The sequence below is a fragment of the Panthera uncia genome, assembly GCF_023721935.1.
Source record: "Panthera uncia isolate 11264 chromosome E2 unlocalized genomic scaffold, Puncia_PCG_1.0 HiC_scaffold_19, whole genome shotgun sequence".
Classification (NCBI taxonomy): Eukaryota; Metazoa; Chordata; class Mammalia; order Carnivora; family Felidae; genus Panthera; species Panthera uncia.
Genome location: NW_026057588.1, coordinates 16,222,096 through 16,234,407, shown reverse-complemented (window position 1 = coordinate 16,234,407; position 12,312 = coordinate 16,222,096). Strand labels below are relative to the sequence as shown.

The 12,312-nt window shown below is 40.9% G+C and overlaps 1 protein-coding gene across 4 annotated transcripts in view; it reads right to left on the bottom strand.

The window, feature by feature from the left end:
- The window catches only part of ZNF565 (zinc finger protein 565), a 32,252-nt gene extending 26,301 nt beyond the window's left edge, over nt 1–5,951 (bottom strand). For 3 of the 4 annotated variants that reach the window (XM_049622137.1, XM_049622138.1, XM_049622134.1), the window contains exon 1: nt 5,862–5,951. The gene's annotated coding sequence lies outside the window, so the exon portion shown is untranslated. Of the gene's footprint in view, nt 1–4,131; nt 5,361–5,861 lie in introns of those variants that run through there. The other variant, XM_049622136.1, reaches the window with a different exon arrangement.
- Between the last annotated feature and the right edge of the window lie 6,361 nt (nt 5,952–12,312).

Below are 12,312 nucleotides of genomic sequence, written 5' to 3'. Positions count from 1 at the left end.
GAAAAATTCATCATAAAATACACACAGAATCTGAAGGAGCAGTCTTTTTTGGTTTTGTTTTTGAGAAAGAGTGGGCGCAAATGAACGAGAGGCAGAGAAAGAGGGAGAGAGAGAGAGAGAGAATCCCATGAGGGGCTGAGAGAGAATCCCACGCTGACAGCACAGAGCCTGAAGTGAGGCTCCTTCGAGCTTACCCAAAGTGGGGCTCCTCTGAGCCCACCTGAAGTGGGGCTTGAACTCACGAACTGTGAGATCATGACCTGATCCAAAGTTGGATACTTAATGGACTGAGCCACCTATATGCCCTTGAAGGTACAGTCTTGAAAAACAACAAAGTTGGAGGTCTCTCAATTCCTGATTTCAAAACTTATTACAAAGCTATGGTATTCAAAACAGTGTGGTACTGCCACGAAGTCAGATACCTAGACCAGTGACATAGAATGGAAACCCTCACATATATGGTCAAATAGTTTTCAACAAGAAGACCCAAGACCATTCAATGGGAAAAAGGACAGTCTTTTCAACAAATAGTATTGGGAAAACTGGATATCCGTATGCAAAAGAATGAAGTTGGATCCCTACCTAATACCATATACAAAAACTAACTCAAAATGTATAACAGTTCCAAACATAAGAACTAAAACTATAAAACTCTTTGAAGAAACATAAGGAAAAATTTTCACAATATTGGATTTAATTAATTAATTTAATGATTTATTGGGTATGACAAAGAAAGCACAGACAACAAAAGAAAAAATAGATATATTGTGGACTTTATCAAAATTAAAAAACTTCTGTGCATCAAAGGACACTATTAAGAGTAAAAAGGCAATCCATGGACTGGGAACAAAAGTCTATAAGTCATGTATCTAAAAAGGGATTGATACTTATAATTGATACTTACTTACAAAACTCCTACAATGTAGCAAGGAAATACAATCTGATTACAATTAAATCTTTCTCCAAAGATATTCAAATGGCCGATAAACACATAAAAAGATCCCCAACATCATCAATTGTTAGGAAAAGGCACATCAAAACCACAGTGAGGGGGGTACCTGGGTGGCTCAGTTGGTTAAGCCTCAGAGTTCCACTCAGGTCATGATCTCACTGTGGAGTTTGAGTGCTGAGTCTGGCTGTGTGCTGACAGCCCCGAGCCTGGAGCTCACTTCTGATTCTCTGTCTCTCTCTCTCAAAAATAAATAAAAATTAAAAAACAAAAAACACTGCAATGATGGGTGACTGGCTGGCCTAGTCACAGAGCACGGGACTCTTGATCTTAGGATTGTGAGTTTGAGCCCCACACTGGGTGTAGAGACAGTTAAAAAAAAAATAAGTGACTGTAAGCCAACTGAGTGACTGTGTAGATCTTTTGTCTAATTATGGCTTTTAGAACCATGGTAATGTTTCATGCACTCAAAAAATAATTACAATCAACCAGGATGTGTGTGTGTGTGTGTAAATCCAAAATAAAATACAAAAAGTAACAAATGGATTTATCTATGTTATGAATGAGTAACATCACCATGCAGAAAGGTGTAGGGAAAGGTGTCCTTTTACCATATACTGTAAGACTAAAAATAAAAAGAGGTATATGAGGTGTGGGAGTATAGATTAGCAATTTTTAAAAAATGTTTTATATACTTTTGAGTGTGCACGAGAGAGAGAGAGAGAGAGAGAGAGAGAGCGCACACAAGCAGGCCAGGGGCAGAGAGAGAGGGGAACAGAGGATCCAAAGCAGACTCCATGCTGACAGGAGACAGCCTGACGTGGGGCTCAAACTCATGAACTGTGAAATCATGATCTGAGCTGAAATCAAGAGTAGGATGCTAAACCAACTAAGCCATCCAGGCACCCCTCTAAATATGATTTTCTAATAAAAGGAGCCAGTTTTCTCTGGGAAATGTGCATGTTCCAGAACTGGGGCTGGGACAGCGTAAGCAGAAAGAGTTAGGGGTCCCTGGGGAAAAAAGAGACAGACATAGCTTTTTTGCTATAAGAAAAGTCATTTCAGGCTCCTGGCCATCTTGTGAAAGAAAGAACAGCCACTATCAGGCCAGGAGATAACTTAATCATATCAGGGACAACAAATTGGCTGGTAAAACTAACAGTGCTGATTCAAAAGTGAAGAAAACTAACTTGATGTATACATTCTTGGGTTATATTTTTAGGATTTAAACCCTTTTGAGAACTCAGATACCAGACCAATTGATGATGCCGTCCTTTGCCAGCCCTCACGACTTTGACCTACACTCTTTGTTTTTAATGCTTGTTTATTTTTGAGACAGAGAGAGACATACAGACAGAGTGGGAGCACAGGAGGGCCAGAGAGAGAGGGACACAGAATCCAAAGCAGGCTCTAGGCTCTGAGCTGTCAGCAGAGCCTAACGTAGGGCTCGAACTCACAAACCGGGATTCATGACCTGAGCCAATCAGATGCTCACCCGACCGAACCACCCAGGTGCCCCTGGACTCAGTCATTTTAAGATGACTTTTACCCCAATTCCATGCTATATTCCCCATTGTACAAGGCCCTTAAGATGTATGCACCCTTAGTGTAAAAATTCCCCTGGGGGACACTGCTTTGGGGAAGATCCCTGGTGTTCTCCCTTACTTAGCAGAAGTAAAACTCTTCCCTCTCCTATTTTTTGGTTGGTTGTGTGTTTTGGCTTGACACCCACCAAGAGGTAAACCCAGTTTCGGATAACAAAATAGCCTGCAACATCTTGTGGTACCAGAAAATATGGCAGTACTAAAAAAAACAATAAAGGGAACACACTGAAAGGACACACTAAAAAGTCAACTTGAAGGAGCTCCCAGTGGCCAAATCTCGAGTTATTTAAGGAATAAAATAGTGATAGTAATGAAATGCAACCTACGGAATTAAAAAAAAAAATCCAATCTATACTTACATAAATAATTTAGTAAATAAATGAGTCAGGGAGAAGGAATATCTCCTTCTGACAGTAGTATTCTACTTGGCAAATGTAGAAGGAAGGATGGAAATTTGGGGGGCACCTGGGTGGCTCAGTCGGTTAAGCATCTGACTTTGGCTCAGGTTTGTGGGTTTGAGTACCACAACAGGCTCTGTGCTGACAGCTTAGAGCCTGTCTTGGATTCTGTGTCTCCCTCTCTCTGCCCCACTCCCGCTCATGCGCTCTCTCTCTCTCTCTCAAAAATAAACATTAAAAATTTTTTTCTTAATTTTTTTTTGGTGTTTATTTATTTTTGAGACAGAGACAGAGCACAAGCAGGGGAGGGGCAGAGAGAGAGGGAGACATAGAATCTGAAGCAGGCTCCAGGCTGAGCTGTCAGCACAGAGCCCGACGTGGGGCTTGAACTCACAAGCCCACAAGATCATGACGTGACCCGAAGCCAGATGCTTAACTGACTGAGCCACCCAGGCACCCCTAAAAAATTTTTTAAGTCACCATTTGGCAAATAGCCGGTAATGACATTTTCAGGGGAAAATTATCAATGAGTGTTAAGATTTGCAGGTGGAAGTAGGATGAGAAACAGGATATTTATATAGGCTTAAGGTATTTCTCAAGACACATATTAATTATAATGGGGAAAATGGCAACTTTGCAGTGGAGAAATCAGACAGAAACCACTTTAACCAAGTGATTAAAGTTACCACTAGTAATGAGGCAAATTGATCTCTTAGGTGTCCCAAGAGGATGTCTTGAGAACACATCACTTTTGGGGTATGCTTGTCCCAAAAGCATACCCTGAATTTAATTACAAGGAAGCATGTGACAACCTCAAATAGGGGAACATTCTCCGTTGCATAATTTATAAAACAAATGGCCAATACCTTTTAAAAGTGTCAAGGTCAAGTGAGACAAAGACTGAGGAACTGTGCCAGAACAAAGAAGACTAAGAAGACTTATCAACTAGCTGCAACATATGATCCTGGATTGGATCCTTGTGCAGAAAAAGGACACTAAGGGACACTGATGAAATTTGAATAAAGTTTGTAGATGAGTTAGTAGTAATGTATCAATGTTAATCTCCTGGTTTTTATCATGTATTGTGATTATGTAAAATGGTAATGATGTAGAGAACAAAGGCAAAAGAAATGTAGATAAAATTAAATTTCCTTATAACTTGCAGCCCATTGACAAATACCTGAGGCGGGTGGGTATAACATTCCTCCAGGAAACTCCTGATCTTAATGTTAATGCCTTGCTGGAGAGAAAAACCACCTTAGTTTGACAATAGTCAGGTCTCCATGATCCTGTAAGTCTTAACATATGAAAATCCTTTCGGAAACTTCCTTTGTCTTTACCTTCCCCAACTCCACAGTGTATAATCAATTGCTCCTCACAATCCCAGTGCAGCTCTTTCTACCCATGGGTCCTATCTATCTCTGTGCTATAATAAAGCCACCTTTTTGTACTTCATGTTTCAAGAATTCTTTCTCGACCATTCCCTCATGAACCCCCTTCAAATGGAGAAGTAGGTTAAGAGTATGTGGGAATTCTATTTTTGCAACAGTTTTAAGTCTAAAACTAATTCAAAATGAAAAGTTAAAAAAAATGTTTAATGAACATTAGGTGTGCAGGGAATAGGGGGTATATGAACCTTTCAGTTCATTTCGAGGGCTCCCAATAATTTACTCCAATGGCATATACTGGAGACCAGGTCACTTTGCGGGGGAGGGGAAGTTAGGCAAGAAGTTTCAGAACAAAAAAAGAATGTCATGAAAAACAAGGGTCTCAGGGAAAGAAGAACACCTAATGCACCTTGAACTTCGCTTTTGGATGTTCAATAGCAATTTTTTCCTTTTCCTCTCAACATCTCTCTTGGAGAAGGCTTAGAAAAAAAAGGGGGGGATAATGAGTAAGCAGGACATTTTGACCTCCACACAAGAGACAGAAGTCGGGTAAGACTGGATAACATGTCCAATACCAATGTCACTGGGAGAGGCTGAGGCAATCACTGTCCAGGGCCACAATCTGTTCTAACTTCACAGGTTCTGCAAGGGTCAGAACGCTGGAGTTACAGGCACCTCCTGCCAGCACATTTGGTGCTACACAAATGGTGTCACACAAACACACATCCACTCTTGAAACATACAAGACACAACCACACAATCACAGACATCTCCATGCCCTTATACTCACCCACTAAAAAGACACACACAGTCACACAATCTATTAACCACCATGACACACAAAGTCACTCATATAGTCACAGCTTGCCCACACCATTACTCGCAAATGTCTCACACAATCACATACCCCCTTGGGGGATATGCATAATCACTGGCACTCCGGCCCAACCAACGTCATAATTGAACATTCACTCCGGAGACACAGTCACATTCACACAGGCAAACACACGTTACCCCCAAACACACAGCACCACACACTGCCACCGTTTCACAGACACACTCCATGGGACACAAGAGGGATACACACACGCGTTGTCACCACACAGTCACAGACACACAACTACACAAACTACCACACGTGGCTACAATATCATGCAACCAACACCATACGATCACCTTGGAGACATATAATCATAACCGCACAGACGCCTTCACCTGTCTCAGTCACAACCACACTCACATGCCCCCAAGAACAAGGCGTACAGTCACAAGCAGATATCACCCCCCACAGTCGCAAGGACCCCACACCCCAACACACAGTATCACACATGGTTACACAAACACCAGACTTACACCCTGGAGACAGGCGGCCACAGCCACACACTCACAGTCACCCACCCCTGGTCACGCAGCCCCAAGGACTCATTCTCAATCCGGCATTCTCAACCCGCTCCCGCCAGCGCGCACAGACCAGAGGCTCTGGACACGCCCCGTCCCCGCCCCGGACTCCCAGACCCCTCACCTTCTGCCTCCCCTTGGTCGCGTCCGGGTCCCTGCGGAGCTAACGATCTCGCCACGACGTCAAGGAAAGCGTAACGTCGGCCGCTTTGGACTCTGGGAAACGCAGTCCAAAGCCAGACCAGACACATGCAAGATGGTGTCCTCATACCTCAGGGCCTGAGTTTGGCCCGTTTGATACTGCGCTCGCGGAGCTTCAAAGACGGACTCCCTCCTCCAAACCTCCCACCAGGCTTGAACTGATTTTTTTCCAAAGCGGGACTACTCACCCCGCGAACCCCATAATCACAGGAAAAGGCAGCCAAGTTCATGTGGGACAGAGTGCTGACCAGCAAAGCCTTAAGGGAAATGTAGTTCAAGGCCGGAAAAGCGGCCTTGCTGTTAACAGAAGGTAATCAAATACCAGCCTGGGCCAGGCCGCGGTGACCGTGTGGGCCGCGTCGCGGAGACTTCTGGGAGCTCTTGCTCGCCATCGGAGTGCGCAGGCGCAGCGCGCCGAGTGGACATTTTGGTCTTTGTCCGCGGGTCAGTCCGGCCCCTGGGTCCACGTGGCGCGAAAGTAGGAGGTGGGATGTGGGCGTCTTGGGCCGGTCGGGTCGGGGAGGTTGAAGGGGAGGTTTCTGAATCTATTGGGGCGCGGCGCGGGGATGGGGAGTGGGTTTTAGAGCTTCTGGCCTACATGTGGGGTGGGGGTGGGGGTCTCTGAGGAGGGTTCGAGCGTGTGTGACCCTGAGTTTGTCCGCAAGTTTGACTGGATGTTGGGATTATTGAGAAACTGTGGGTGCAGGATTGTATATGGCTGCATCTGAGGGGGAGATATAGACCAACATTGAGGTAATACTGAGTCGCACTTCCCTTGTCGAAAGTGCTGGTAAATACGGTGCCATCTTCGCGGAGTATGTTTATTTGAATGTTTAAAGGGGGAAAAAAACTAAGTGGTAAATTAAAAGTGAGTTTTTACATAAAAAGGCATTTACTTTTAATAGGAGCAGAATGTAGATCACCGTGATTTCTTATTTTTTAAGCAAACAAGAATATTTCAAAGGCACTTTTTGTTGTGAGGGAGCTGCAGGCGATCTCAAATCCTCTGATCTTCAGGTTATTTTAATAGGGCTACTATTAAGTACTAGACTAAATATCGACGTTACACTTTGAGCAGCAGTGTCGTATGATACAGAAAGCCTAGGATTAGAGTCAAGGGTTTGGAGTTCTAGGCTAGGCACAGTTATCCCCATTCTTTGAGGAAAATTTAGTTGTTGCAATGTTTATCCGTTAGTCTGACCTAGATTCGAAGTGTCCTAACTCCTAAATGAATCGAGGTGTTCCCAGATTGAGTGGATTCTGTAAAGAAATAAAGACAATTCGATCTGCAAAGATGCTTTTTCTAAGGAATCCCCACGGTCCTCCTTAGCGTAATAATAAATGAGATTTAAAGTTATTGGGCACCAATTTAATATCTACAAATCGATAGTATTCAAATAGACAACGGCCAGTTAGAAGACCTAATAGAAGAAAACTATTTACAATAGCAATAAAAAAATTGAGAAATAATGTGCAAAGCTATTAGAACTCTAAAAAGTGCTAAGAGGCATAACATGAGATGTTATTTAATAGATACGTCGTGTGTTTCAACAGGAAGATGTCCTAAAGAAGCGTGTGTAGATTGAAGTGAATGTATTAATTCAGTGTGATCCTAATAATGGTATCTATGGCTTTTTGGGGGGTGGGGGAGAACTAGATAAGCTGATTCTGTACTTCACATGGAAAAATAAAGTAGAATAGAGAGTAAAACTCTGAAAAAGAAAAGCAGGGTGTGGGGAGGCAGGAGTCCAGTGCTAATGTATTTTTATTTTTAATTCCAGTATAGTTAACATACAGTGTTACATGTTTCAGGTGTACAATATAGTGATTCAGTAATTCTGTGTATTACTCAGTGCTCATCAAGATAAGTGTACTCTTAATCCCTTTCAGTTATTTCACCCATCCCCCACCCACCCACCTCCCCTCTGGTAACCATCTGTTTGTTCTCTATAGTTAAGAATCTGTTTTTTGGTTTGTCTCTTTTTTTCCCCTTTGTTCCTTTGTTTTGTTTCTTAAATTCCACAGATAAGTGAAATCATATGGTATTTGTCTTTCTCTGACTTATTTGGCTTAGCATTATACTCTCAAAATCCATCCATCTAATGGTAATGTATTTTAAGATATAAATCCTCAGAAATTAAAATCGTGTTGGTGTTAGCATGAAGCAGGCCGATGAAGGGAAATTCGGCAACATCTATACTAACTACAAATGTATTTTCTTTTTGACGTGTCTATTTCACATCTGGAAATTAATCCTACAAGTATACATACCTGCATTTGCTTAAAATGATACGGGTACAATCTTGCTCATTGCTGCAGTGTTTGGTATAGGAAAAGATGAGCGAGCCATCACTAAGAGATTGGTTTGAAAAATTAGATCCACCTATACATAGAATAATACACAGGTATACGAAAGAATAAGGAGGAAGCTTTCTGTATACTGACACTGAAGTAACTAAGATGCCTGATGTATGGTATGCTTCATTTGAAGTAAGAAGGGCAGAAATAAGAATATATATTTGTATTTGTTTCCATTAGAAAACTCAAAAGATACACAAGAAACTAATAAATGGCTATCTCTGTTTGGGGTAGTAGTACTGGGATAGGTGGGGCAAGGGCAAATACCCTTTTATGTTTGTTTTCTAAGTATATGAGTTTAGTATTTAAAAGTTAAAGTCTTTCTTTTTTTTTCCTTTAAAGGAGGACATAGGCTGTAGAGCCAGACTGTTAGTTCTTTCCTGTGCCACTTTGCACCTCGGTTTACTTAAGCCTGTGCCTGTTTGTCATTTGATAATATAGAGAAAAATGATAGTATCTGATTCACAGGGTGGTTGGTTGTGCAGATTGAGGAGTTCTGAGTGCCTGGTGTGTAGTAAGCAATGGCTAAGGGTTAAATAGCAGTATTATTACTATCCGCAAAATAATAGTTCCTTAGAAATAGTACAGCCACTTGTACTATTTCTGGTAGGAATTTCTTAAAGATTCAGATATATAGATGTTCTTTTTTTATTTCCATGTTAATTTTATTTAAAAAAATTTTTTTAATGTTTATTCATTTTTGAGAGAGACACACCACTGCAAGTGGGGGAGGGGCAGAGGGAGAAGGAGACATAAAATCGAAGCAGGCTCCAGGCTCTGAGCTGTCAGCACAGAACCCAACATGGGGCCTGAGTCGAACCTGAACCCACGAGGCACGAGCTGAAGTCGGATGCTCAAACTGACTGAGGCACCTCAGGGGCCCTTTATTTTTTAAATGTTTATTTTTGAGAGTGAGAGCTCATGCGAAAGAGTGTGGGGGAGGGGCACGGAGAGAGAGGGACAGAGGATCCCCTGTGATCTGTGCTGACGGCAGACAGCTCGATAGGGGCTGGAACTCAAGAACTGTGAGATCATGACCGAAGTTGGATCCTTAACCTACTGAGCCACTCAGGTGCCCCTGTTTTATTTTTTTAATGTTTATTTTTGAGAGAGAGAGAGAGGGAGACAGAATCTGATGCAGGCTCCAGGCTCCCTATCACCTTGGCTGGAACTCACGAATTTAGAGATCATGACCTGAACCAAAGTCGACCGCTTAACTGACTGAGCTACCCGGGAGCCCCTATTTCCGTGTTTAAACTTTTTTTTTTTTTTTAACATTTCAATTTATAACTGGAATGAAGAAGTTAGATTTCTGTGTTCAAGTTATATTCATCTGTAGAAAACCATCATTATCTTTTTCATGAGAATGTTCTTTGATTTCTGTGATGGTTACTTTCTCATGGTTCTAATTCAGAACCTCTGATGATATTTATTAAAAATCGCAATTGTGACATTTTTGGCCAGAGTGTATCAGAGATGATCTTCAAATTGCATAACATCAGGAGAGACATAGGATATGACGACTGGTCCATCATTAGTGATTGCATTTTCCCCAAAATGTAATCTGTATGGATTTACTTTGGTACCATACTAATGTTCATTTCCCATCAATTTAGTAGATAGGTTTTACTCTGATAAATAATCCTTGGTTAAATCAGTTTCTTCAGGGGTTGAAAAGTGATGATTTTCTAGTTTTTTTGTTTTTTTTTTAAATTTTTTTTTCAACGTTTTTTATTTATTTTTGGGACAGAGAGAGACAGAGCATGAACGGGGGAGGGGCAGAGAGAGAGGGAGACACAGAATCGGAAACAGGCTCCAGGCTCCGAGCCATCAGCCCAGAGCCTGACGCGGGGCTCGAACTCAAAGACCACGAGATCGTGACCTGGCTGAAGTCGGACGCTTAACCGACTGCGCCACCCAGGCGCCCCTGATTTTCTAGTTTTTTAAAATTTCTTTTCCATTTATTTGCTGACCTCAAATTGTTTCAAATTTTTCTGACCTTTAAGCATCATTACAAAGTGTTCTAGTAACTGCAACGAATTTTCATTCTGATACTCCTATTACCACAGTTTTAGCTGATGGGCGGTCCTCCAAGCTCCTGCTGGTTCATTTTGACTTGTTGCTGTTTAACTTTGAAACTTTTATGCACTCCAAGCCCACTTTGTACCTTCCCTGTTACATTTGGAATTGGCCATTTCTCACAAGGAGCTCTGGTTCCCTTTATTAGAGGATGGTATCAGAGATGTTCTCATTTCTGCAGGGGTAATGTTCCAAGGCATTTCAGTGATAGAGCTAGAAAATCCATTTTTAAAAATACAGGTTTGTATAAGTTTCTAATTCAAGTTAAATTGTATGATATTTTTACCTAATAATTAGCTCCTAATTGTATTGTATAATAAAAATTTTGAAACATGTTAACATAATTTCTTATTTTCTTTGTTTTATCTTGCAGTATAAGAAACATGGTTTCAAAATAACATTACTGGTAGTAGTAGTAACCATGAACAACATACTTCATCACATGAAAAATTTCTTTGTAGCTATTTTTGTCCCTAGACTGTATTCCACTAAAGATGTATAGTTACTTTTTTGTTCTAAAGCCTTTTGAAATAAATTCTTTGAGGAACTATTTTACCAAGTTAATGTATAGTTGGGTTCATTTGTTTCAATTTGCCTTCCTGTTCAGGGACTGCTTTTTATTTATTTTTTTAAGTTTAATTTTTTTTTAATGTTTATTCATTTTTGAGAGAGAGAGACAGTGCGAGCAGGGGAGGGGCAGAGAGAGGGAGACACAGAACTTGAAGCAGGCTCCAGGTTCTGCCCTGTCAGCACAGAGCCCAACATGGGGCTCGAACTCAGGAACCGTGAGATTATGACCCGAGCTAAATAAAGTCGGATGTTTAACCCACTGAGCCACCCAGGCACCCCCAGGGACTGCCTTTTAAAAAATGGATTTATTTTAAAAAGTAACTAATGGCTAAAGCCAGTAACTACCTGGCTGGCTCAGTAGAGCATGTGACCCTTGATCTTGGAATTGTGAGTATGAACCCTACTCTGGGTGTAGAGATTACATTTTTTAAAATCTTAAATAAATAAAAACTAAAAATAAAAAGAAACTAATGTGTTTCTGTGATTCAACAAAAAAATAAATCTCACAGAGATACCTCATCTATTCTGCCCTCCCCCATCACATTCTTCTTTGTCTCATTCAAGTATAGTTTCTTGTTTATCCTTTAAGTGGATTTTTTGTTTGTTGAGCCACTAGTTCCCTCCTACCCTCACCCTCCTTTCATAAAAGATAGCATACTATATGCATCTTACTCCTCACTTAACCACATGTCTTGGAGATCTTTCTTAATCATGTGGTTTCTTTGTGTTTTTGTTTTTTCATTTTAACTGCTATATAAATAAGATACCATTTGTGTATTTACCATGGTTAATTCAGTTGTTGGACATCTGTTCAACATTTGGGTTGTTTTCAATCTTTTGCTGTTACTAACTGCAATAATGAATAATTTTGCTGTGTCATTTTGTACTTAATGCAGGAGTATCTCTAAACTAGATTGCTGTTAAGTGGAATACCATATAGCTAGGTATTTACACTGCCACTAGCAATGTACAAGAGCACCTTGTCTGCTAGAACCTTACCATTGGAGTGTAGTGTTGAATACTTTTTGCCAAAGGCCTAACTGAAAATTGGTATCTCAGTATAGGTCTTATTATATCCTTTATGAGGGAGGCTGAATATCTTCCATATGCTTAATAAGGGTTTCATGTATTTTTCTGGGAAGTGTCTGTTCATATCCTTTTCCTCATTTTTCTGTGGGGGTCCCATTTTCTTCTAGTAGCTGTACATTAGATAGGTTAGCCCTATGTTGAATGAGTTGTAATTTTCAAGTTAAATTTGTTTTGACATTGTTCATTTATTTTTTAAAAGATTTTATTTTTTTAATGTTTATTCATTTATTTTTGAGAGAGAGAGCACAAGCGGGGGAGGGACAGAGAGAGAGACACAG